This window comes from Carcharhinus amblyrhynchos, unplaced genomic scaffold (assembly GCF_965287045.1).
Source record: "Carcharhinus amblyrhynchos unplaced genomic scaffold, sCarAmb.v2.hapA scaffold_40, whole genome shotgun sequence".
NCBI lineage: Eukaryota > Metazoa > Chordata > Chondrichthyes > Carcharhiniformes > Carcharhinidae > Carcharhinus > Carcharhinus amblyrhynchos.
This window is the reverse complement of record NW_027649781.1, coordinates 4,866,362-4,893,565: the sequence shown is the minus strand read 5'-3', so window position 1 is coordinate 4,893,565 and position 27,204 is coordinate 4,866,362. Positions and strand designations below refer to the sequence as shown.

Genomic DNA, 27,204 nt, shown 5'->3' with positions numbered 1-27,204 from the left:
ACATCCGTGAGTCACTCCAGGCCTTCTCTTTTCCAAAAGAAACTACCTCCAGCTTGTTGAATTCTTCCTGATAGTCATATCCTCTCAGTTCTGGTTACCCTGAGTAAACCTCATTTGTTGTTTCTCCAGCATCTCAATGCCCTTTTTATAATGTGTAGACCTGAACTGTGTACAGTTGCCCAAGTTTGGACACATGTTTAATGCACATTTAATGATCTATATTTTTCAAGGCTACCCCTCCAAAAACAAAGCTTACGTTTGGCTTGCATTTGTAATGACTGTATTGATCTATGATGGGCTATTTTATTAATCTGGAGCTGTCACTTCACTAATCTGAGAATATATTTACTCTAAAGCCAGTAAATTACTTGGGTGTTATATGATTTCTCTTGAGTTGCCTAATACTTTGTTAAAAGGTATGATTAATCTTAAGTTGTGTAATTGCATATCTACCAGAGTAATTATATATCCACAGGGTAAATCTAATTGGATTGGTCAGAGAGATAGGTGATTAGTGCAGCATAGATTTATGCCATGAGAATAAGAAAATGGTATTTATTGTGAGTAGTGATTACTTTGAGTCATGTATGGTTATTCTGGGGATATGTGATTACTTTGGCAATATGTCATTACGCTGGCAATATGTGATTATTCTGAGGATTTATGATTCCTTTGGGGAGTATTATAATTATTCCAGGGATGTGATTCCACTGGGATATGTGATTACTCTGGGGATGTGACTACACTGGGGAGTATTACGATTACTCTGTGAAGTATAAGATTAATCTGGGGATATGTAATTACTCTGGTATATATATGATTACTCTGGGGATATGCCATTACTGTGAGAATATATTTACTCCAGAGTTATGTAATTACTTTGAGAATACATGATTACTCTGAGGATATCTTGTGATGATACTGTGTCTTTAAGAAATGTATTTTAATCATGTTTCTCTGCAGGTTTTTCAAACCGTGAACTGTAGCCAGTGTCCTCTAATTGTTACTGATGCAATATAATGGGCATCATGTTTATTTTTAATCTGGCCTAATGCAGTGTCATAGGGTTTATGGTCCTTTTGGAATTGCTGGGTGAATGATTGACAGGTCAAATGCTGCCTGGGGACAGTATTTTCCACAGAAAAGAATAGGTTTTAGTTTAATTTTTCTCAGATACTATTTGACTGGAGATAGAAAGCAGCGTCTCTTGTTTTCCCTTCTCCCTGGAGTTGAAAATTCTCTCTGTGAATTGTTGTTAGAAGCTGGTGGACATAGGCAGTGCCTCTATCTCACTCTCTCTCCAGAGACTTTTTGGAAAATTCCAGGACTGGGAAGCCTCAGAGTTTTGATCTAGTGTTCAAATTCACAGCAGGTGTTAAAAAGCTGCAAAGCAGCATCATATGAGCACACTTGCTTTTTGTGCCAAGTAGTTTGTGGGATGGTGTTTGACTTGGAATATCATAGATAGCTAGCTGTTAAGGTTTATACTGTATCGTGTTTGATTCTTGTAATTGGTAAAAGTTATGCTAGGGGATCACTTGAATCATATCTGGAGTGAAATACTTTGTGATCACCCATGCCAAAATCAAATGGAAAAACTTAGTATCTGGGTTATCTTCATAAAAACACCTTTGAGTTTCTGGGCTGAGTCATAACGATCTGATTAATTTGGGGATGTATGATTACTCTGGGGATATCTCATTACACTGAGGTTTTTGTGATTACTCTGGGATTTTGTGACTACTCTGGGGATATGTGACTACTTAAAAATGGATAACTTCCCAAGTTCTGATGCTTTTTATGCCAGTTTGTTGTGGGAGGCGAGGCCAGAAATTGCAGAGGCTCTGACACAAATTTTGGCAATGATTACTCTGGGGATGTATGATTATAATGGGGATAGATGATTACTCTGGGGTTATGTGATAATTCTGGGGACATACCTATTCTTGGAATATGTGATTACTCTTTGGAGTAGATGATTACACTGGGAATATTTGAATACCCTGGAGTTGGGTGATAATGCTAGGGATATGTAATTACTGTTCTATAAATGCTAGGGATATGTAATTATTGTTCTATAAATGATCACTCTGGGGGTTTGTTATTACACCTGGGTTATCTGATTGCTCTGGGGATATCTGATTATTCTGGGAATATGTGATTAACCTTGCACTACGTAATAAATCTGGAGAAATGTGACTACCCTGGGAATATGTAACACCTAAAAATGGACAAATCCCCAGATCCGGATGAATTGCATCCCAGGCTGCCATGGGAGGTGAGGCAGGAAATTGCAGATGTTCTGAACAAATTTTTAATTCCTCTCTGGCCATGGGGAATGTGCCAGAAGACTGGAGGATGGCTAATGTGGTTCCACTTTTCAAAAAGGGTGGTAGAGATGAATCAGGAAATTACAGACCAGTGAGTCTCATGTCAGTGATAGGTAACATATTGGTGAAAATTCTGAAGAAGCAAATTAATTTCACTTGGGAACACATGGGTTAATTAGGGATAGTGCCTCTGGCTTTGTCAAAGAGAGACCATGCCTAACAAATTTAATATAATTTTTTCAAAAATGTGATTGAGTGTGTGGATGAGGGAAGTTCAGCTGATGTAGTTTATTTGGATTTTAGAAAAGCCTTTGACATGGTCCCACATGGGAGACTTATTGAGGTTGAGACACATGGAATTCAGGGAAACATGGCAAGGTGGACCCAAAACTGCCTTAGGTGGTGGTATAAGCTGTTTGAGTGACTGGAGACAAGTGTCTAGTGGTGTACCAAAAGGTTCAGTGTTGGGACCCTTATTATTTGTTATATGCATAAATGATATAGATGATAATGTGCGGGGAATGATAAGCAAGTTTGCAGATGACACCAAGATTGGTCGGATGGTTAATAGTGAAGAAGAAAATCGTAAGTTACAGGAAGATATAGATGGTTTGGTCAAATAGGGAGAGCAGTGGCGGATGGTATTTAACCCTGATAAGTGGGAGGTGATGTACTTTGGAAGAAGTAACAACATAAGTGCGTGTAATGAATGCAGGACAGTAGGAAGCTCAGAGGAACAGATGGACCTTGGGGTACTTTTCACAGATCCCTGAAGGTGGTAGAACATGTGACTAGGATAGTTAAGAAGGCATTCAGAACACTTACTTTTATCAATTGTGGCATAGAGTATAAGAACAAGGAGGTAATGCTGGAGTTGTCCAGAATGTTGGTTAGACCACAGTTGGAGTACAGTGCGCAATTCTGGTCACTTCATTATAGGAAGGATATAATTGCACTGGAGAGAGTACAGAGGAGGCTCACCAGGGTATTGCCTGAGGTGAAGCATTTAAACTATAGGGAGTGATAATAGGCTTGGGTTATTTTCTTTAGAGCAGAGAATGTTGAGGGAGGACAAGATTAAGGTGTATATGATTATGAGGGATACAGACAGGGTGAGTAGGAAGCAGCTGTTACCCTTGCTTCAGAGGTCAATCACAAGATGAGAACATTTTAGGGTAAGGAGCAGGAGATTCAGAGGTGTTTTGAGAGAACATTTTTTTCACTCAGAGGGTGGTGGGAATCTGGAATGCACTGCCTGAAACTTCACAACCTTTAAAAAGTATTTGGATGAGTTTTTGAACCAAGGATATGAGCCAAATTCTGGAAAATGGGATTTGTGAAATTTTAGTGGTCGTTATTGTTGATGCAGGCTTGATGGGCCGAAGGGCCTTTTCTGCATTTTATGGCTTTATGCAATTACTCTGGATCTGTGATTACTCAGGGCATCTGTGATTATTCAGGGGATATGTGATTACTCAGGGAATATGTGATTACTCAATGGATATGTGATTAGTCTGGTGATTTGTGATTACTCTGGGGATATGTGATTATTCTGGAGGTATGTGATTACTCTGGGGATGTGTGATTACTCTGGGGATGTGTGTTTACTCCGGGGATATGTGATTTCTCTGGGGATATGTGATTACTCTGAGGATATGTGATTACTCTGAGGATATGCGATTACTCTGGGGATATGCAATTACTCTGGGGATATGTGATTACTCTGGGGATATGCAATTACTCTGGGGATATGCGATTACTGTGGGGATATGCAATTACTCTGGGGATGTGTGATTACTCTGGGGATATGTGAGTACTCTGAGGGTATGTGATTATTCTGGGGATGTGTGATTACACTGGGGATATGCAATTACGCTGTGATGGAGTCTGAATTGTTGAATGGTTTCAAGAAGGACATAGATATATTTCTAATAAAAAAGGAATAAGGAGAAATGGGGAACAGGTGGGGGGGTGGATTTGAGACCAGAGAGAGATCAGCCATGATCTGATTGAATGGGGGAGCAGGCTTGAAGGCTGATTTTGCCCACCTCTGCTCCTAATTCCTATGTCCAATGTAATCACATATTCCCACAGTAATTGCACATCCCCAGAGTAAATCATTATTTCCAGAGTAATCACTATTTGCAGCTTAATCACTTTTCCCAGAGTAATCACATACTCTGGGGCAGCTAGTCTCACAAATGCACCACCATCTATGAGTAATTCCTCCTCATCTCAGTGTTAAATCTACCACCTCTCAATCTATATTTGTGATCACTTAGTCATAAGTGATTACTCTTTGGATATGTGATTACTTCATTTGTATGCAATTTCTCAGGGAACAAACAATTAGAGATATTTATTTAATCTGGAGACATGTGATTACTCTGGGGACATATGATTACTCTGGGGATATGTGATTACTCTGGGGATATGTGATTACTCTGGGGTTATGTGATATTTCTAGTTATGTGTGACACCTCCAGGGTAAGGTCATTGCTCTGCACTTTTGTGGATATGCTGTGATTTTCTGATAATTCTTGTGAATATATGAGTACCCTGACTATATGCGTTTACTCTGTGGATATGTGATTACTCTGTGGATATGCGATTACTCTGTGGGTGTGTGATTACTGTGAGGACATGGGATTTCTCTGGGAATCTGTGATTACTCTGGGGATATGTGATTACTTTGAGGATATGCAGTTACTCTGAGGACATAGGATTAGTCTAGAGAATGTGATTACCCTGGGGGCCTATGATTTCTCTGGGAATGTGTGATTACTCTAGGGATATGTGATTACCCCAAGGATATGTGATTACCCTGAGGGCATGTGATTACTCTGTGTGATTACTGTGAGGATATGTGATTACTGTGTGGATATGTGATTACCCTGAGGGTATGTGATTTCTCTGTGGATCTGTGATTACTCTGAGCATATGTGATTAACCTGAGGGCATGTGATTACTGTGAGGATATGTGAGAGTAATCACACCTTCCCAGAGTAATCAGAAATCCACTAAGTAATTACACATGCCCAGAGTAATCAATGATCCCCAGTGCAATCACTATTCCCGGAGTAATCACATTGCTGAGTAATCACATAGACTCAGATAAATCACATATTCAGAAGAATTATCAGGAATCCTCAGAGTATTCCCAAAAATGCAGAGCAATGACCTACATGTGAGGACATGGGATTTCTCTGGAGATAAGTAATTACTCTAAGGATATATGATAACCCTGGGGATATGTGATTACTCTGAGGATATCTGATTATTCCGGGGTGATATGATTACTCTGGACAATATGATTACACTGCGGATAATGATTTCACTGGGGAGCTGCGATTATTCTGGGGATATGTAATTCATTTTGAGATATGTGGTTTCTCTGGGAACATGTGATTACTCTGTGGATATCCGATTACTCTGTGGATGACTGATTAGTCCAGGGATATGTGATTACTCTGGCTATGTGTGACTCCTCTGGGAGTTAGGTCATTGCTCTGCATTTTTGGGAATACTCTGAGGATTCTTGGTAATTCTTCTGAATATGTGATTTATCTGAATCTATGTGATTATTCAGCAATATGATTACTCTAGGAATAGTGACTGCACTGGGGATCATTGATTATTCTGAGCAGGTGTGATTACTTAGTGGATTTCTGATTACTCTGGGAAGGTGTGATTACCCTAGGGATATTTGTTTACTCCGTGGCCATGAGATTCTGCCAACAGTTTGTGATTACTCTGGGGATATCTGATTTCTCTGTGGATATATGATCAATTTGGAAATATATGATTACTCTGAAGTCATCTGGTTACTCTGGGGTTACTCTGGGGATGTGTGATTTCTGTTGCTATATCTGATCAGCCTGTGGAAATCTGATTGCTCTTGGGATATGTGGTTACTCTGGGAACATGTAATTACTCTGGGGATATCTGATTGCACTGAAGATGTATGACGGAATTTTACCATGGGTGAGGGGTGGACCATGGATAGGTCTGTTAACTTCGACTGAAATTTTAGTTTCAGGAGGAGCGAGGCCATAAAATCCCATCCATAATTATATCTCTGTGGATATCTGATTACTCTGTGGAAGAGTGATCACTCCATAGGTATGTGAATCCTCTGGGGATATGTGATTGCTCTGGGGATTATGTGATTACTGTGGGGATTATGTGATTACTGTGGGGATATGTAATTATTCAGTGGCTATGTGATTACCCTGGGATATGTGACTACTGTGGGGTTATGTGATTGCTCTGGGGATATGTGATTATTCTGTGGATATATGATTATTCTATGGATATTTGATTACTCTGGGTAAATGTGCTTAATCTGGGGATGTAATTTATCTGAGATGTGTGATTACTCTGGGCATATCTTTTACTCTGGCAATATTTGACTCATCTGGTGATATGAGATTAGTGTGACGACATGTGATTACTCTGGGGTATCTGAACATTCTGGCAATACATGATTATTTTGGGAATTTTTGATTAATTTGTGGATATGTGATTAACCTGGGCATATGTGGTTATTCTAGGAATACGTGGTTAATCTGAGGTTGCATGATGTCTCTGTGGGCATATCTTTTACTCTGGGATAGATGCATGGCGGCACAGTAGTGAGCACTGCTGCCTCACAGTGCCAGGGACCTGGGTTTGATTCCCTGTTTGGGTCTGTGTGGAATCTGCACATTCTCCTTACATTTACATGGTTTTCCTCTGGGTGCTCCGGTTTCCTCCCACGTGCTTTGGCCATGCTAAATGCTCCCTCAGTATACCCGAACAGGCATCAGAGTGTGATGACTAGGGGGTTTTCACAGTAACTTCAATGTAGTGTTAATGTAAACTTACGTGTGACTAATGGACACATTTAAAATTAAACATTAAATGCCCTCTGGAGATATGAGATTACTGTGGGGATATGCCAGCACGATGTGGATATGTAATTACTCTGGGAAATGTTATTACTCTGGGAATATGTGATTATTTTGTAGCCAAGTGATTACTCTGGGAATACGTGATATCTCTGAGGTTTTACGATTACTCTAAGTGTATTTGATTACACTGGTGATATGTGATTACTCTGCAATATGTGATTATTCTTGTGATAAGTGATTACTCTGGATATATGTGATTACTCTGAGGTTTTGTGATTACTCTGGGGCTGTAACATTACTTTTGGGATATACCCTCAGGGAGAGATATATGTAAACTGGCTTGGATCTTTCAGTCCCTCTTCACTATGCACTGGCTAGGGTCTCTCAATCCCCCTCAGGGAGATATCTGTACACTGATTGGGGCTCTCAGTCCCTCTCAGGGAGAAATCTGTACACTGGCTGGGGTCTCTCAGTCCCTCTCTCAGGGAGATATCTGTACACTGATGTGGGTCTCTCAGTCTCTCTCTCAGAAAGATGTCTGTATACTGATAGGGGTCTCTCAATCTCTCTCAGAGAGATATCTGTACACTGACTGGGGTCTCTCAATCTCTCTTCCTCAGGGAAATAGCTGTACACTGACTGGGGTCACTCAGTCCCCCTCTCTCAGGGAGATACTTGCACACTGACTGGTGTCTCTCAATCCCCCTCACTATTAGGGAGATACTTGCACACTGACTGGTGTCTCTCAGTCCCTCTCTCTCTCAGGGAGATACTTGCACACTGACTGGTGTCTCTCAATCCCTCTCACTCTCAGGGAGATAACTGCACACTGACTGGTGTCTCTCAATCCTCCTCTCTCTCTCAGGAAGATAGCTTTACACTGACGGGGGGCTCTCAATCCCCCTCCCTCTCAGGGAAATTTCTGTATGCTGACTGGGGTCTCTCAATCCCTCGCTCTCTCAAGGAGATATGTGTACACTGACTGGAATCTCTCAGTCCCTCTCTTTCTCAGGGAGATACCTGTATACTGACTGGGGTCTCAGTCTCTTTCTCTCAGGGAGATATCAGTACACTGACTGGAGTCTCTCAGCCCCCCTCTCTCTCAGGGAGATATCTGTACTGACTGGGGTCTCTTGGTTTCTCTCAGGGAGATATCACTACATTGATTGGAGTCTCTCAGTCTATCTCAGGGAGATATGAGTACCTAGACTGGGGTCTCTCGGTCCCATCCCTCTCAGAGACATATCTGTACACTAACTGGGGTCCAAGACTAGGGATTATAAACTGAGAGCTGGTCCACCCTGGTGTGATGTCAGGAAGTGTAGACTCAGGTACTGGAACCAAAGCAGAACAGCAGGTAGATACACATCAGACATGACCCCCTTGAATGATGGAATAGGCTCAAGAGGGGCTGAATGTCCCCCTCCTGTTTACAGTGTTGCCCCACCACCACCTCCTGTGGCAGAACCCACACGGTAATTGAAAGGTTAAAATGAATGTTGTTTTAAAAAAAGAACAGAGAAGACGGGTTGCTAAGCAACATGCCAGCGGAATAATAATGCAAAAGAGAGGGAGAGGGGGAGAGAGAGAGAGAGAGAGAGAGAGAGCAGGAGGAGGAAGCTTGGAAGCCGTGTGGAATTGCAGAGAACAAATTGAAATGAACATCGCCTCTGTGGTCCGTGAGAAGCGACGGAGGAGAAGGAGCAGCCACCGTGGGCTGGTTCACCGGGAGTCGGACCCTTCCTCGCAATCGCCACCGCTGGCTGTCCCTGTGCGGCGGGCAGGACAGAGCCGAGACGGAAGCACGCCTCCACTGAACAAGGGTACGAGGCTTTGGAGATGGTGCATTTTAAAAAAAAACCTTGTGGCAAGGCTGACATCTAGAACTGACAGGGTCAAAGTAAGGAAGGCTTGCATTTATATAAGCTCCGTTTGTTTTACACAAGCTCAGGACATCCAACAGAAAAAGCAAGTCCTTTCGGAACCCCCCGCCCCCCCCCCCCGGGTGCAGTGTCGAAATGCGGCTGCCAATTTGCCCACAGCAAGCTCCCACTAACAGCAATGTGTTAACGGCCAGATAACCTGTTCTTTCTCTGTGATGTTTTGGGAGCTGGATCAATATTGGTCGCTGAGTCACTGGGGAGAATCCCCCACCCACCTCCCAGCCTCCCGCTCCCACCCCACCACCATTGTCTCTGCTCTTCTTTGTAATAGGTGCCATCTTTCACAGTTTGTTTGAGTAGGTGGACTGACTGGGGTGGTGGGTGTAGGGGGGCTGGGGGCGGGGGGGCGGGTGGGTGGGGCCCTTAGTCTAGCAAAGAAACAGCACCTCCGACAGTGCTGGACTTTCTCGGTACTGCACACTTTACTTTGGGCTTTACTCTCTGGAATGGGACTTGGACCCATGATCCCATGATTCAGAGGTGGGAGGCCTACCCACCCACTGAGCCATGGCTGACATTGGGCATCCGTCAAAAAGGGTTGGGGGCTATCTTTCACATCAAAAAGCAAAGGCAGTTGGCAAAAGTCTTTGCGATTCCTCACAATTGCGTGGACATGGGAAGAGTATTTCCTCTGGTGGACACGCCCTGAGTGAGGAGCCAGCAATATAGGGCAGCCCACTGATCAATCTGAGTGGAAATTCAGGCCAAACTCCTTTGCGCAAAGCGCATGGGATCTGTTACCATAGGGAGTGGTTGAGGTGATTGGCAGAGATGCATTGAAGAGGACTCTTCAGGGGCACATGGCAGGAGAAAGCAGTAGAAAGTTTAGCGAATAGGAGAAGGAGGTAGGAGGAGATTCATGTGGAACATATGGACCAGCACAGACTGATGGGGCTGAATGGTCAGGCTGTGCCTTTGTCATCAAGTTCTGTGATATTCGCAACCTGCCTCATTCAGGCTCAGTCACTCAGGGTGTTGGCCGGGAGGGGGTGGGGAGCAGATGGGGTAAAGCCTGCATACGATTGGCTGACCACAATGAAAGTAATCGTCTCCCCAGCCGTTCAAGCGCCCCCCCACCCACCACGGTCACTGTCCCCCATATGGTGCTCAAAGGCCATGCAGGTCAAATCAGGGAAGATAGAGAAAGGAAGATTAAATTCAGAGACAGAGGGAGAAAGGGAGGAAAGAGAAAGAAAATGTAAGATCAAAATTCTGCTTAACTCTGAAGAAGAAAATCCAGAATACCTCGTAGGGATGGGTCTCAATCCACTTTGGTCCCTCTTTGGCCCAGCGAGGTTGGGTGGCATTGCAGGAAACTAATATCTGGTCACTAAATTACAATATTTCAACAGCAGTCACCCTGATTTTCTGTGGTTGGGTTTTACCGTGCAACAGAAGCAGGAGCAGAGAAATGGAAACATTTGAGATCCTGAGGGGCGGGATCTTGACAGGGTGGATGTGCAGGGAATTTTTCATCTTGTGGGAGAATCTAGAACTAAGGGTTCAATGTTTAAAAATAAGGGGATGTTCAACTAAAACAGGCACAAGGAGAATTATTTGCTTTTGGAGGGTCCTGGATCTCAGAAGGTCAAAAAACAGTGAATGTGGAGTCTTTGAATATTTTTAAAGCAGAGCGAGCTAGATTCTCAATTTACCAAGGGAGCGCCGGGGTTGGGCGGGGGGGGGGGGAGCGGGGTGGCGGCGGTGGTACTGTTGATAGGTCATTGAAGGTAGGCAGGAATGTGGGGTTGAAATTATGATCAGGCCAGCCATGATCTTACTGAATGATGCAGCAGGCTCGAGGGGCTGACTGGCCTACTCCACTCCTAATTTTTGGGTTTGTACGTATGAGCTGACGTTTATTTCTGAGAGTCTAAAGGGCGGTATAAATTGTCCAATGACTCAGCGGAGATCGCCGCCACATCTCTTACTAGCTGCTGGTTTTCTTTAGATGTTTACCTTTAATAACAAGCAAACTCTCTTAAACTTGCCATCATTGTTCCTAGGCAATGGCACCGAAGGGATATGGATGGGAAAGTGGAGTTAAAGTCATTGTCAGATCAACCAAGTGATCTTTCTAAATGGCACACCAAGCTCAAGGGGCTAAATGGTCTACTCCTGCTCCTATTTATTATGTGCTTCAGTGTGTGTAAGTGTGACTGAGTGCATATGTGTGTGTGAATGCATGTGTATGAATGAGTGTGTTTGTGGTGAGTGTGTGTATGCATGTATAAGTCTGTGTGTGTGAGTCTATGTGCATGAGAGAGTGTGTCTGTGTGTGCATGAGTATCTGTGTGTGTGTCAGTGCGTGTGCATCAGTGTGTGTAGGTGAATATGTGTATCTGTGTGTGTGCCTAAGTATGTGTGCATGAGTAAGTGTGTCTGTGTGTGTGCATGAGTGTCAGTGTGTGAGTGAGTGTGTTTGTGGTGTATATATACATGTGTAAGTCTGTGTGCGTGAGTGTCTGTGTGAGCATGACTGTCATTGTCTGTGTGAGTGAGTATCTGTGTGAGTGTTTGTGTGTGGTGAGCTCGTGTGTGCTTGTGCATGTCTGTGTGTGTGTTTCAGTGAGTGTGTCTATATGTGTGAGTGAGTGGACTGGAACTTGATGGCTTAAGTTATAAGAAGAGACTGGATAGACTGGGACTATTTTCCCTGGAGCGTAGGAGGGGTGATCTTATAGAGGACTGTAAAATAATGAGGGGCACAGACAAGATAGTCAACATCTTTTCCCAAAAGGTAGGGGACTCTAAAACTAGGGGGCATAGGTTTAAGGTGAGAGATACAAAAGGGTCCAGAGGGGCAGTTTTTTCACATAGAGGATGGTGAGTATCTGGAACAAGCTGCCAGAGGGAATAGTAGAGGCAGGTACAATTTTGTTTTTTAAAAAGCATAGGTAAGATGGGTGTAGAGGGAAATGGACCAAACGCCGGTAATTGCATCTAGCTTAGGGTTTTAAAAAAGGGCGGCATGGACAAGTTGGGCCGAAGGGCCTGTTTCTATGCTGTAAACTTCAATGACTCTGAGTATGTGTCTCTGTGTGTGTGCATAAGTGAGAGAGTTTGTATGTGTGGTAAGTGTGAATGTGTACACATGTCTTTGTGTATGTGTGAGTGTGTGCATGTGTGTGTATAGATGCATATCTAAGTCTGTGTATGGGTCTGTGTCTACGTGCATGTGTTTGTGTCTGTGTCAATGAGTGTGCATTTGTGTGTGGGATGAGTGTGTATGTGTGCATAAGTCTGTGTGTGTAAGTCTGTGTGAGGGTGTGTGTGTAAATCTGTGTATATGTGTGTGAACACATGTGTGAGCATGTATGAGTGTGAGTGAGCATGTGTGTGAGCGTGTGTATGTGTCTGTTTGTGCGTGTGTGAGTATGTCTATGTGTGAGTGAGCGTGTGTGGACTGCAGCCATCCGTATCCTCGTTCAATCTTAGAGAGACTAATTGCTGCTGATACTGTTACTAGGTAACAAGGCGACTGCCTTGAAATGATCACAGCTTACACCTTTGACTGCAAACAGGACATTTCCCCCACCACAACCATGCCCTCTCCTAACGTCCTACACCCACCCCCCCCCCCAATCCCCTACCACCCCCCCCCCCCCCCCCCCCACCTTCTGCCCTGGCGATATGATACCCTCCCTATGAGGTTGCTGCCTTTACAATCAGGCCACACTTGCAAGGGTTAAAGGTCTTCATCGTGGGCTTTCTGGTTGCCATGGAGAGGGAGGGTAGAGTCTTCTCCTGGGAGGTAGCTTTCCGATTGGCTGAATCTGAAGAATGAGAGGAATGATGACTTTTTTAATGGTTTTGGGAAATAACCATCTGCAATAAAAATGCAGGGGTGGGAGAGATAGGAGGAAGAGGAGGAGGAGGAAGGGGGTAAAGGAGGCATGTTTGCGTGGCTGTCTCTCATTCACTCATTCTGTGAGTGTGGAACTGCTTGCTGAAGGAGGAAGTGTGTGTGGAGAGGGAGAGAGAGGGTGAAGAACGGAAGGACAGAGAGGGGAGGGGGGAGAGAGAGAGAGAGAGAGAAGCGAATGCAACCTCCTCATCCTCCTGGTACTGGGCTGTCCTTTGCGTGTGCCCCCGGGGTGGTCTTGGCAAGCAGCCTGGGTTGTGGCGAGCGGGCTGCTTGGGGCACTGGGGTGGAAATGGAGCTCGGTTGGTTACACAGCAGGCAGATCTGTTAATAAGTCAAAAGGGTTGTTGTTGGCAGTGGTGGGTGGTAGTGGTGGTGGGGCTGGTGGGGGAGAGTGGGGGGGGGGTGCTGAGTCTCTGCAGGGGGGGTGGAGGAGGATTGGGCAGTGATGGGCTGTCAGCTGCAGAGAGAGCTGGATGGAAGCAGGCACCAAGGCTCCGTGTCACCCTGACAGGATACAGTGCATAGCGAGTAAGCAGCAGAAAGCTTGCAGGTAAGCACATTGGTTAACCCTATCTTGTCATGCAGTGCTAGACTGGGCTGCCTTTTAATTCCTTCTCGTATCCAAAATGGAGGGAGTTTGCCTGAGGCTGACTTATTCTGTTAAATACCTGTATTGCCTTATTCTGTGTGTGTGTGATATGTCCCCACACACATACACACACACACACACACACACAGACACACACCACACAGATATTACATTGATGTAGATTGTCTCCTTGAGTGCTTGCTTGTAGTCTGTGGGTTCCTTCAGTAATCATTGCTATTATCCCTCCTTGAGACAGAGGGCAGACATAGCGGTGTTCTCCATGAGAACGCTTGGAAAAAACATCAGCAGCAAATGAATGCTAAAGGAAAATCTATCGTGTGAAGGATTCCCATGTTAAAATGAACAAGAGCCCACGCGTCTTAACCAAGAGGAGCTGGAATAGGTTCACCAGAGCTGCTTATATAGCCACGGCGGCATATGTACTTGTAAGCTGCCTCCCAATCACTCCCATCAATGAACCATCTGCACCCCTCGATTAGATTCCAGTCTGTAACTCACTCTCAGGTATACATTATTCTATATATAAACCATCTGAACCCCTCGATTTGATTCCAGTCTGTAACTCACTCCCAGATATCCTTTATTCTATATATAAACCATCTGAACCCCTCGATTAGATTCCAGTTTGTAATTCACTCCCAGGTATCCATTATTCTATATATAAACCATCTGAACCCCTTGATTAGATTCCAGTCTGTAACTCACTCCCAGGTATCCATTATTCTATATATAAACCATCTGAACCCCTCGATTAGATTCCAGTCTGTAACTCACTCCCAGGTATCCATTCTTCCATATATAAACCATCTGAATCCCTCGATTAGATTCCAGTCTGTAACTCACTCCCAGGTATCCATTATTTTATATATAAACCATCTGAACCCCTCGATTAGATTCCAGTTTGTAATTCACTCCCAGGTATCCATTATTCTATATATAAACCATCTGAACCCCTCGATTAAATTCCAGTTTGTAATTCCAGTTTGATACTCCCAGGTATCCATTATTCTATAGACAAACTGTTTGAACCCCTCAATTAGATTCCAGTCTGTATCTGACTCCCACTTGTTCCTCGTCAGAGCACCACTAGGCTATGGACTGTATTGTTCTTTGTCCAACGAGGGGCTTTGATGTATGCATTTTTTGATAAAATTGAGCGTTACACTTTATGCAGAATGGGTTACACAATTTTCTTGAGTGAGATGTTTACAGTTACATTATGACCTTCCTTCGGTGTCATCTCACCAGAAACCACTGCACTTCCAAAGGGAACTTTTGCACCATTGTTCCCACGGGCCCATTTTCTCTTGCTGGAGACTGTCATTGCCTGGCTGGTGTGTGATATGAGTGTTATGCCACATATCTGCCCAAGCCTGGGTACTGTTCACATCTTGCTGCCTTCGGACATGGACTGATCCAGTATCTGAGGAGTTGGAAATGGTGCTGAACATTGTGCAAATCAGCCAATGTCTCCACTTCTGACCTTAGGAGTGTGGCGTCATTGGCAAAGCAGCTGAAAATAGTTGGGCCCTGGACACTACCCCGAGGAACTATTCTCTCTGGTGGGAAATCCCCAAGGCGTTGAAGCATAAAATTAGAGAGAGGCTGCTCAGAACTGATTTCATGACATATTTTTCCCATCCTACCCTCCTTTGCCCATCTCCATCTAATTCTGGTGCCTGGAGCTTTTCTGCTTCTCTTTCTTTTCTGCTGTCAGGCCCAGTCATCTCTCCTGATTACACCATTGAAGGCATGCTGTTTAAGCAAAACTTCTCAAAAACTTTAATTGACCATCATCTGAGTTGTTCTGTGGCATTGTGTTGCTCCAAACAAGAATCATCACAGAACCTGGTGCCTCACTCAATCCAGGGGTCAGTACCATTGTTTCTGCAAAACCTCAGCCTCTTCTCCATTTCAACTCATTCTTCTATTCCATTCTCCTTCATGTACCCAGCTAGCTTCCCAAAAGATGTGTCTGAACTATTTTGCCCCGACCATACCTTCTGGTACCAGTTCCCGCATTATAATTGCTCTCTGGGTCAAGAAGTTTCTGCTAAATTCCTGATTGGATTTATTCATGACAATCTTACATTTATGATCCTTAGCTCTGGCCTCAATCCAAGTGGAGATCTCTCTCTCTATGTTAACCCCCATTGAGCTCTATCTGAGCCTTCTGTTTTATAGGGGAAAGTGCCACAGTTTCTTCAATCTTTCCTGACAGTTAGAACTTGCCAATCATCCTTGTAAACCTTTTCCTGTACTTTCTATAGTTCCTCCTTTGTATAATATGGAGAGCAGCATTGTGCACAGCACTCTGAGGGTGGTCAATCAGCTTTAGAAGAGATTCTAACCTGATAGCTCAACAGCTTGGAGGCATGAACATTGCAAACCAAAGGTTATCTTGTTTTCTCATTGTTCCTGGGATGTGACATTGCTGGCCAGATCAACATCTGTTCTCTATCCTCGTTGCCCTTGAGCTCAGTGACTATTACTGTTTGCTGTGCAGATACATGAACCTGGGTCGGATCTCTGACTTGGGTCGGTGTCTGTGGGAGTTTGCACATTCTCCCCGTGCTTGCTTGAGTTTTCTTCGGGTGCTCCAGTTTCCTCCCACACCCCAAAAATGTGCTTTTAGGCTGATTGGTGTTAACAAATTATCCCTAAATTAGACCTCTCTTATTCTGGTGCACATATAATTCTCTAAATTTGCACCCCTTTATTGTGGAGTCCAAGAGGCGTAGACAAAGTCGTAGGTAGACGAAGGATTGGAAAGAGGCACTCGCTGAATGTTAAAACGGGCGGCGCGGGCTTGTAGAGCCGAAAGGCTTGTTTCCTGTGCTGTGTTGTTCTTTGTTTGAGAAGGTGGGGGTGATCTGCTTTTTGAGTCGTGGCAGTCCCATGTGGTATAGGTACACCCACAATGCTGTCAGAGAGAGAGAGCTGCAGGATTTTGAGCCAGTGACAATGAAGGAACGGTGATATATTTTCAAGTCAGGATGTGAATGACTGGGAGGGGGACCTCCAGATAGTGATATTCTTAGGCATCTGCTTCCTTTGTCCTTCTAGGTGGTAGAGGTCATGGGTTTGTGAGGTTTTGTCCAAGGAGACTGCAGTGCATCTTGTAGCTGGTACACTTGGCTGCCACTGTGCATCAGTGTTGGAGACGAGTGTTAAAGATGATGGATGGGGTGCCAATAAGATAGTTTGTTTGATCTGAAATGTCGTTGAGCTTCTTGACTCTTGTTGGAGTTGAACTCATACAGGCAAGTGGACAGTATGCCATCACACTGTCGACTTGTGCCTTGGGGAGTCAGGAAATGAGTTACTCATTGACCTCTGATCTGCTCTTGGAGCCACAGTATTTATCTTTCTGATCAATGGATGTTGCGGGTGGGGGGGGTTCAACGATGGTAATGCTACTGAATGTCAAAGGGAGATGGTTGGGTTCTCCAATTGGAAAAGATCATTGCCTAGTACTTGGGTGGCATTAATATTATTTACTAGCCCAAGCCTGGATATTGTCCAGCTCTTGTTACATATGTGCACAGACCGCTTCAGTATCCAAGGAGTCATGAATGGTGCTGAACATTGTGGAGTCATCAGCAAACATCCCCACTTTTGACCTTATGACGGAAGGAAGTTTATTGTTGAAGCAGCTGAAGACGGTTGTGCCTAGGACACTACCTTGAGGAACTCCTGCAGTGATGTCCTGGAGCCCAGAAAACTAACCTCCAATCACCACAACCATCTTCCTTTGTGCCAGGAATGACTCCAACCAGTGGAGAGTATTCCCTCTGATTGCCAATGACTCTAGTTTTGCTAGGGATTCTTGATGCCACACTCAGTAATATGCTGCCTTGATGTCAAAGGCAGTCACTGTCACCTCACTTCTGGCATTCAACTCTTTTTTTCTGTGCTTGGACCAAGGTTATAATGAGGTCAGCAACTGAGCACTAATGAGCAGATTATTGCTGAGTAAGTGCTGCTTGATTGCACTGTTAATGACCCCTTCTATCACTTTACTGATGATCAAGGGTAGACCGATGGGGTGGTAATTGGCTGGCTTAGATTTGTCCTGCATTTTGTGTTCAGGACATACTTGGACAATTTTCCACATTGTTGGGTAGATGCCAGTGTTCCAGCTTTATTGGAACAGTTTGGCTAGGAATGTGGCAGGTTCTGGAGCAAAAGTCTTCAGTACTTTAGCCAGGAATATTGTCAGGGCTCATAGCATTTACCATATCCAGTACCTTCAGACATTACTTGATATCATGTGGAGAAAATCAAATTGGCTGAAGACTGATATTTTGAGATGCTGGGAGGCTGGGCTCACTCAACATGTCTGGCTGGAAGTGGTTGTCCAATCTTTTGCTCTGATAAGCTGGGCTCCTCTGTCATTGAGGATGGGGATATTAGTGGAGCCTCCTCCTCCAATGAGTTGTTTAACAGCCCATCATCATTCATAGCTTTGATCTGATCTGTGGAGCCACTCTGCTCTGTCCATCGCATGTGCTTCAGAATGTTCAATGCTACTGTCAGCTGGGGTGTAGTTGTGGACTCTACAGTTGATTTTGAGGCTTGGGCATAAGGAGGGGAGAGAAAAGGTGGTCTGGCTTCCCTGCTCCTGAACTCTTGCTGGTCAATGCAGGTGAAGTTTGGATCAGGAGATATATAAGGCATTGAGTACAAAAGCAGGGAAGTTGTGCCGAACCTTTACGTAGAAATATACAAAATAGGAGCTGGAATAGGCCATTCGGCCCTTTGAGCCTGCTGCACCATTTAACATAATCATGGCTGATCTTGTATTGCAATGCCATATTCCTGAGCTCTCCCTCCAACCCTTTGACTCCTTCAATGTCTACAAATCTACTCCTTTCTTAAATATATTCTTTGGGGGTGGGGAGGGAGTGGTGGGCATCCAAAGTAGAATATACTTTGCGTGGTAATTATCTGGAACTTGCGGCCTATGGAGGTGGAGACACTTGGTGATTGAAAAAGAAATTGGCTGGACATTAGTGGGAAATCTTCTTCCCCCCAGCAAGCACTGGAGGCTGGGTCATTGAATCCATTCGGGACTGAGCTTGACAGATTTCTGATCGTTATGGGAATGGAGAGTGATGGGTAGGGAGTGGGCATGGAGTAGAGTGGAGTTAAAGCTGCAATCAGATCAGCTGTGAACTTAATCAACTGGCGGTGTAGGCTCAATAGGCTGAATGGCCTAATCCTGCTCTTATTTCTTATGTTCATATATACCCCTTACCCAACTGAAATCTATCGATTTCAGTCTTGAAGCCTTCAATTGACCCCCTATCAGCCTCATTAGGTTTAGGGAGGCTAAGGAGCTGGGCATTTACCTTTGACTACATGATGCCCATATTTTTAAAACCTTTTTTACTCCATTCTTAAAATTACAAAGTCAAAAAATACACAGAATGAACCGGGCAGACCCAAATCCATCTCTTTGCTTGCTCCAAAAACCAATTCAAAATGAATTCAATTCAAGGTCCCCACAAAAGAGACGTACAAGCTCCAAGCTACATTGCACCCTTAATCTTTGGCTTGATCTGATGCTTGATCTATGACACTGGGGCTGGAAGTCTCCCATCCCGCCCGCCTCTGGAATTTTAGTGGGTGGGTTGTGGAGAATGTGAAACGCCATTGACGGTTGGACAGGAATTTGCAGCTTTCAGACCAGTGCAGCTGGAGAATTCTGCCCTTGATCTTTGCCAAAAGGCACCCATAGTTTCAATGCCACAATGCTTTGTCTGCAACACAGACACATTATCCACAGAATTCTCCATTTTGGTTAGCATGGCTGCAGAGACTGTGTGCCAGAAATATACATATTAGATGGATAGCGATGCCCTTGATAATGCAGTTAAGTAGCCTCTCTTTAACATCACACAGCCAGACAGATGTTCAGCAGCAGGAAGGACCACCCCTATATATGTATAAGTTACTGAAGGGGACATAGAACAGATATTTCCTCTTGTTATTCTAGATATTCTAGAACGAGAGGCCATAGCTTTAGGCTAATGGCAGATTTAAAACAGAAATGAGGGGAAATTACTTTACTCAAAGGGTCATGAATCTGTGAAATTCTCTACCTCTGAGTGCAGTGGATGCCGGAACACGAAACCAATTTATGCAGATAGAGAAGTTTTTAATTAGAAGGCTTTATGGGGCATGGGCAGAAAAGTGGAGATGAGGCCAAGATGAGATCAGCCATGACCATCTGGAATGGCGGAGCAGACTCAATGGGCTGAATGGCCTACTTGTGCTCCTACATCTTATGGTCTTATGGTCACTTGGGGCTTGGCTGTAGTTTGGAACTCAAACACCCATACACGTGAGCAGCAGATATGAAACCAAAGGCTTGCTGCCACACACAGTGTCACTGAGCAGGCCTTTGAGTTGCTTAAGCAATGCTTGTACTGCCAGGACTCTTCCAGAGGACCCTTGCAGTGCTCACCAAATCATGTGGTACAACATGTCACAGTCTGCTGCATCCTGCACAAGACGATCATCATAAGAGCACAGGCATAATGATACAGCAAGCAGCTGAGAAGGAGGAGAAGAAAGAGGGAAAACAGGACACGGAGAAGGAGATATGGTGAAGTTTCCGAGAATGGGAAATGAGGAGGCAGGGAACACTTCATTGATCAGGAGGCAGCATGTCAGCTTCCAGTGGGAGGATAGTTGGTTGTAGATTGGCTGCAGATTGACGGTGGATGCTGTTTCCTGATAGCAAGTGATAGGAAACCTCTTTATAATACCATAGCATTTCACGGCCACTCATTAGAGCACAAATTCACCAGGTTTAACTGTACTTTTGGAGTGAAGGAGGCAGCAAACAAGAAGCATGCACCTTCAGATTCAGGACCGTTTGAAGGTGGTGTGCAGCAGACGAGGTGGGTTTCCTGGTGGATTTGGTCTGAGGAGGAGCTGCTTTCTCTGCTTCTTTGAACCAAGGAGGAGGAGGCACTGAGATCGGGTGGAGGCTGATAGAGAGAGGGGTGGAGGTGGGGGTGGAGAAGGCAGCCCTGTAAAGATTCCTAGGGACAGAGTGGGGAAGCTGGACTACACAGGGAAGGTTAATGTCTGCAGAAGGCAGGGCAAGTGTCAAATCAAGTGTTGCATGGCGAAGTGTTGAGAGTTGAGGACAACAGAGGGCAGTTCAAGGTTAACGGGGATTGAGGAAGGGAGGTGGCGTGAGGGGCCGAGCGGGTGTGAAAAACCAGAACCAGGCGGAACTGTTTTAAAATTCAGAATCGCCCTTATAGGACAGACATGAGGAGAATTTGTTTTCTCTGAGCTGGATCTTCCTGCTCATCCTTGCCATGTGCTTGGCAGGGGCTCTCGCCTTGGCATATTTAATTGGCTGCATGATTGCGCGTGGCCAGCTGTCCCACCTGCACCTCCCCTGTCATTGATCAACATTGTGTACCCTTGACTGTAATAAAACACAAGCAACAATTCCAAATCAATTTTATAAATCAAACCATCCAGTTATACCATCCAAAAGTCAACCGACTACCCGTGTGCTTTATCTTACTGCCCGCCTTCGATGTTCCAGACATACTAAATTGGAACAGTTGTTGGCTATTCAAACCTCTTTGCGTTTCAAGTTCCATGTTCCCCATCTACCTCCAATAGCCTTTGTTTCCCTTGCCTAACAAGAACCTGTTTACCTTCGCCTTATAAATATCCAACAATATCGTCTCCACCACCTTCTGAGGCAGTTCCAAAGTCGCACAACCTTCTCCTCCTCTCTGTCCAAAAGGGCAATCTCTCATTTTAAATCAGTGCCCTCGCCCACAAGAAGAAAAATCCTTTTGTTGTCCACCTCGTCATGACTATTCAGAATCTGAAATACTCCAATCAAGTCACCCATCACCCTTTTAAACTCCAGTCTATCCAATTTCTCTCATAAGACAACCCAATCATTCCAGGTTATGAATCTAATAAATCTCTGAACTGTCACCAATGCATTTATATCTTCCATTAAATAAGGAGACCGAACCTTCACACAGCATTTAAGATTCAGTCTCACTAATGGGCAGTATGGCATCCTTACTTCCGTGTTCAATTCCTCTCATGCCACACCTGCAGTATTGTGTGCAGTTTTGGTGTCCCTATCTGAGAGAGTGTAGCGAAGGTTTATCAGGCTGATTTTTGGAATGGCAGGTTTGGCACAGGAGAAGAGACTGAGTCAGTTAGGATTATAGTCATTGGAGTTTAGAGTGAGAGGGATCTCATAGAAACTTATGAAATTCTAACAGGATTAGAAAGAATAGAGTCAGAGTGTTCCTGATAGTGGGGGAGTTCAGAACGAGGAATCATAGTTTGTTGATAAAGGATAAACCTTTTAGGATTGAAGTGAGGAAAAATTTCTTCAGCCAGAGGGTGGTGAATCTGTGGAATTCACAACCACAGAAAGAAGTTGAGGCCAAAACATTGTGTGATTTCAAGAAGACGTAGATGTAGCTCTTGGGATTAAAGGGATCCAGGGGTATGAGGGGAAGTCAGGATCAGGAGATTGGGCATGATTTCCCCCCCCAAAAAACTAAGTCCTCAACGGATAGGAATACGGGGATCTTTCCTGCCTCTTTTTGGGCAAGCTTAGTTAAACAGATTTCCAGCACTCTGCACCAGAGGCCATCAAGGACTTTATAGCAGTGGGGGAGGAGGTTGGGCCTAATCCCACCCCGACAGGCGGCATCCGACTGCTGAGGGGGCCAGTGCACATGCACCGATCTCCCAATATAACAGGACAACAACCCCAACTCTCACCCCCACGCCATTGCCAGCCTCCCAGTTATTTACCATTCACTCACTGACCCTGACCACTCCACCCCGTTGATGGCCAGCTTCCTGATGACCAGACTCGGCCTGCAATCCCCAACCCCACCATTAACGTCAACACGCACGCAGAGTTTTCCCCCATTCCTTCCCCTCTTTCCTTCCTTCATTCTCAGTCTGGTTCCACTCCCTTCTGGCCCCATTCCTCAGGCCCTGCCCTCCCCCCTACTCCCTTGGCACTACCCGGTGCTCGGTGTTTCTATGCTTCTATAATAAGGATAGCACCACATGAGTCTGCTTGGTGCATCTGTTTTTTGTGACTAATGCACTTGAACACCTATATCCCTCTGCATATGGGAATACTCTTCATGCTCCCTGCCTTTACCTGTCCTTGTGTCCATAAGCAGTGCTACCTCAGTGACCACAGCCTGACTGGTGGCAGGCTGCTAGTTTTCTCCTGCCAAGTCTGCAGGTGGCATTTTTGAATGCCTCTGCCCTACTCCACTGGAGCTGAGGATTTGGGTTGGCTGGGTTGACAGGCAATAGGGAGGGTGCTGACAGTAGATGGGAGGGCAGTTCCTTCTTGTCCACCAGTGCCTTGCCAGTTTGCAATTACCGCGCAAAGGTAGGCTTGTGGTGAGGGACCATAGGTGGCCGGGGAGGAGGGGGAAGCGAGAGGTGAATGTGTACATAAGAACATAAGAACATAAGAAATAGGAGCAGGAGTAGGCCATCCAGCCCTTCGAGCCTGCCCCGCCATTCAATAAGATCATGGCTGATCTGTCGCTGCTCAGTTCCACTTTCCCGCCCTCTCCCCAATATAACAATAATAATAATAATAATAGTGAATGTGTACACTGCTTGTAAATCAGAAGAGGTTACGGGATTAAGGGGAAAGTTGGATGTAAGAAGTTGGGGAGGTTGGATATAAGCGTTCCATCATCTCAAATCATTTCAGCCCTGCTCATGGCTGCAGCCTCAGCCGATTTTAGGAATGGCAGGTTTGGCACAGGAGAAGAGACTGAGTCAGTTAGGATTATAGTCATTAGAGTTTAGAGTGAGAGGGATCCAGTGATGGCACACACTATCTCCTCTGTGGGGTTAAGGATATACAGGACCATTCTCCCCCTCCCTGCACCACTGGTTAGCTTCTACGGTAACATAGCATCTTGTTTCCTCAGGGCATTAGCCATACCTTAGTGTGTAAGACTCTCATCTCTAAGTCAGAGGCGGTGGGCACAAGTGGTTCTCCAGGATCTGAGCACAGACTGACGCTCTAGTGCAATGCTGAAGGAGTGCTGCATTGTTGGAGGGGCAGATTGCCAGCCCCCCAATTATTTACCATTCGCTCACTGGCCCTGACCATCCCACCCCGTTGATGGTCAGCCTCCTGATAACCACGTTCCTGTTTCTGGGAGTTTTCTGTAGGCAAGCTGATTACTGCATTACTTATGTCACAAAAGTGACTGTTTCAAGCATGCATCATTGGCTGTATGCATGTTGGGATGTCCTGTGCTTGAGAAAGGTGCCATATGTAAAAAGTCTTTCCCTTGTCAAACGGGAGGTGTCAGTCAGAGTAGAGCATCACATTTGGCAGATGTGACTGTCATGAATAAATGGCTGATGATAGGTGGGATTTTATGACCTCACTTGGGTGAGACTCGTAAAATCCCTCCAAAGACCACCAGAGAATTCCATTCTATGAGCCTCGCCAACCCCAATTCCAGGGCTGGTCAGGCAGTAAAATTTGGGCAATCTGTTCAAAGTGTGGGGGTAAGGCTTGCAGGAGTGCTAAGCTGTTTATTTTGAAATATTCATTCATGGGATGTGGGCATCACTGGCTAGGCCAGCATTTATTGCCCATCCCTAGTTGCCTTTGAGAAGATGGTGGTGAGCTACCCTCTTGAACTGCTGCAGTCCATGTGGTGTAGGTACACCTAAAGTGCTGTTAGGGAGGGAGTCCCAGGATTTTGATCCAGCGACAACGATGGAACAGTGATATATTTTCAAGTTAGAATGGTGAGTGACTTGGAGGGGAACCTCCAGGTGATGATGTTCCAAAGTATCCTGCTCTTCTAAGTGGCAGAAGGTTTGGAAGGTGCTGCCTAGACTCATAGAATCCCTACAATGCAGAAGGAGGCCATTCAGCCCAGAATCAATCACAAATCCACCCATGCCCTATCCCCGTAACCCCACATATTTACCCTGCTAATCCTACTGACACAAACAGACAATTTAGCATGGTTAATCCATCTAACCAGTACATCTTTGGAGTGTATTTACATGGTTAACATTTGAATGTTAGGTATGATTCCTGACTGATAAATGTTGTTGGTAGGTGAGTGATGGGGTGCAGTGGAATCAGACAAGTGTGAAAGAATGAAGCAGTTAGTGGGATAACACATTGGAAGATAGAGCAGACGCAGCACGGTTTCATTAAAGGGAAGTCGTGTCTGACAAATTTACTGGAGTTCTATGAGGATGTGTCTAGGGCAGTGGATAGAGGAGAGCCGGTGGATGTGGTCTTTCTAGATTTTCAGAAAGCGTTTGACAAAGTGCCTCACAAGAGGTTATTGCAGAAGGTCGAGGGACATGGAGTTGGGGGTAAGGTGTTAGCGTGGATAGAAGATTGGTTGTCAAATAGGAGACAGAGAGTGGGGGTCAACGGGTGCTATTCGGATTGGCGGATGGTGACTAGTGGAGTGCCCCAGGGGTCGGTGCTGGGGCCTCAGCTTTTTACCATTTATATAGATGATCTGGAGGAGGGAACCGAGTGTAGAGTGTCGAAATTTGCTGATGACACCAAGATTGGGGGAACGGCAAATTGTGCGGAGGGTGTGGAGAGTCTGCAGAAGGATCTAGATAGGCTGGGCGAATGGGCCAGGAAATGGCAAATGGAATTTAATGTTGGCAAGTGTGAGGTGGTCCACTTTGGTAGGAAAAATGGTAGGAAGGACTATTACTTACGAGGCGAAAAACTGCAGCAGGCGACGGTGCAGAGGGACCTCGGGGTCCTTGTGCATGAGTCGCAAAAACCCAGCTTGCAGGTGCAGCAGGTGGTCAGGAAGGCGAATGGGATGCTGGCCTTCATAGCGAAGGGGATTGAATATAAAAGTAGGGAGGTCTTGCTGCAGCTGTATAGGGCATTGGTGAGGCCGCAACTGGAGTACTGTGTGCATTTTTGGGCGCCACACCTGCGCAAAGATATTTTGGCCTTGGAGGGAGTGCAGAGGAGGTTTACTAGGCTGATACCGGAGTTGAGGGGGTTGAGCTATGAGGAGAGGCTGAATAAACTGGGCTTGTACTCGTTAGAGTTTAGAAGAATGAGAGGAGATCTCATTGAGACGTATAAGATGATGAATGGGATGGATAGGATAGAGGTGGAAAGACTCTTCCCGCTCAAAAAAGACAATAGGACTAGGGGGCACAGCCTCAAGATAAAAGGGGGGCGGTTTAGAACAGAGTTGAGGAGGAACTTCTTCACTCAAAGGGTGGTGAATCTCTGGAATTCTCTGCCCGTTGAAGTGGTGGAGGCTGCCTCGCTAAATATTTTTAAGACACGGGTTGATGGGTTTTTGATAGGAGAGGGGATTAAGGGTTATGGGGAGAAGGCGGGAAAGTGGAACTGAGCAGCGACAGATCAGCCATGATCTTATTGAATGGCGGGGCAGGCTCGAAGGGCTGGATGGCCTACTCCTGCTCCTATTTCTTATGTTCTTATGTTCTTCTTAAGATACCCTTTCTGACCTTGAACATTCATGTGTGGTTCTTAAACTTCCTGCTTCACTACATCTAGGTACTTGGAGTTAAACCCTTGAAATTAACTGTCAGCGCACACTGGTCCCGTAGCTGTCACATTGAGTTTGTGTGGAAGGCAACACCCACCCTAACAGAGAGAGATTTTATCTATCTCCCTCTATTTTTAATCGTCCAACGCTTTCAGTGCAGTATTGGAAAAACTGTCCCAGTGCCCTCTGAATACTGAAGGAGTATTTCTGTACCCAGTGCCCTCTGAGTACTGAAGGAGTGTTTCTGTACCCAGTGCCCTCTGAGTACTGAAGGAGTGTTTCAGTACCCAGTGCCCTCTGAATACTGAAGGAGTGTTTCTGCGCTCAGCAATTTGGCCTTTTCATTTCCATGCTGTGGAAGAGAACACTTTCCACAACACTGACCTTTTGCTTGTGTTGGCATATTTGAGTCTGTAATGACTCCTGTGGTTAATTGGCAGGGGTTTTGAGTGTGCCTCTGAATTCTTTGATTTTTTTTTACCAAATCTTGCAACTGGGAAGTGTCAATGTGCCATACAGTGTACCTGTGATTTGACAAATGCAGGGCAGTGGATCACATTCAGTGCTTTCCCTGCACTGCTATAGAGTGTTCCTGGGCAGAAAGGAACTGTGGCAAATCTGCAACCATCAATTTAATTTTATCTTCTAATCCCATCTGATCCTGTTTTGCTGTGATTGAATCAGCGCCAGCCCACCTCTGAGTTGAAAAATCTTGATTTTGCCTCCTGCTCTAGAAATCCAATCTCAAAATGTTACCTGAATTTCCATTTGGAGGGAGTACTGAACTGTCAGAGGGTCAGTACTGATGAAGTACTGAACTGTCAGAGGGTCAGTACTGAGGGTGTGCCACACTGTCAGAGGGTCAGTACTGAGGGAGTGCCGCATTGTCAGAGGTCAGTGCTGAGGGAGTGCCGCACTGTCAGAGAGTCAGTACTGGTGGAGTGCTGCACTGTCAGAGGGTCAGTACTGAA

General features: G+C 45.1%; 1 protein-coding gene across 7 annotated transcripts in view; it reads left to right on the top strand.

The window, feature by feature from the left end:
- The window catches only part of LOC145335766 (ras/Rap GTPase-activating protein SynGAP-like), a 565,240-nt gene that overhangs the window by 205,904 nt on the left and 332,132 nt on the right, over positions 1-27,204 (top strand). Inside the window, exon 1 of one of the 7 annotated variants that reach the window (XM_080181496.1) lies at positions 13,473-13,583. The exons of the other annotated variants lie outside the window; for them this stretch is intronic. The gene's annotated coding sequence lies outside the window, so the exon portion shown is untranslated. Of the gene's footprint in view, positions 1-13,472; positions 13,584-27,204 lie in introns of those variants that run through there. 7 annotated transcript variants of the gene reach the window in all.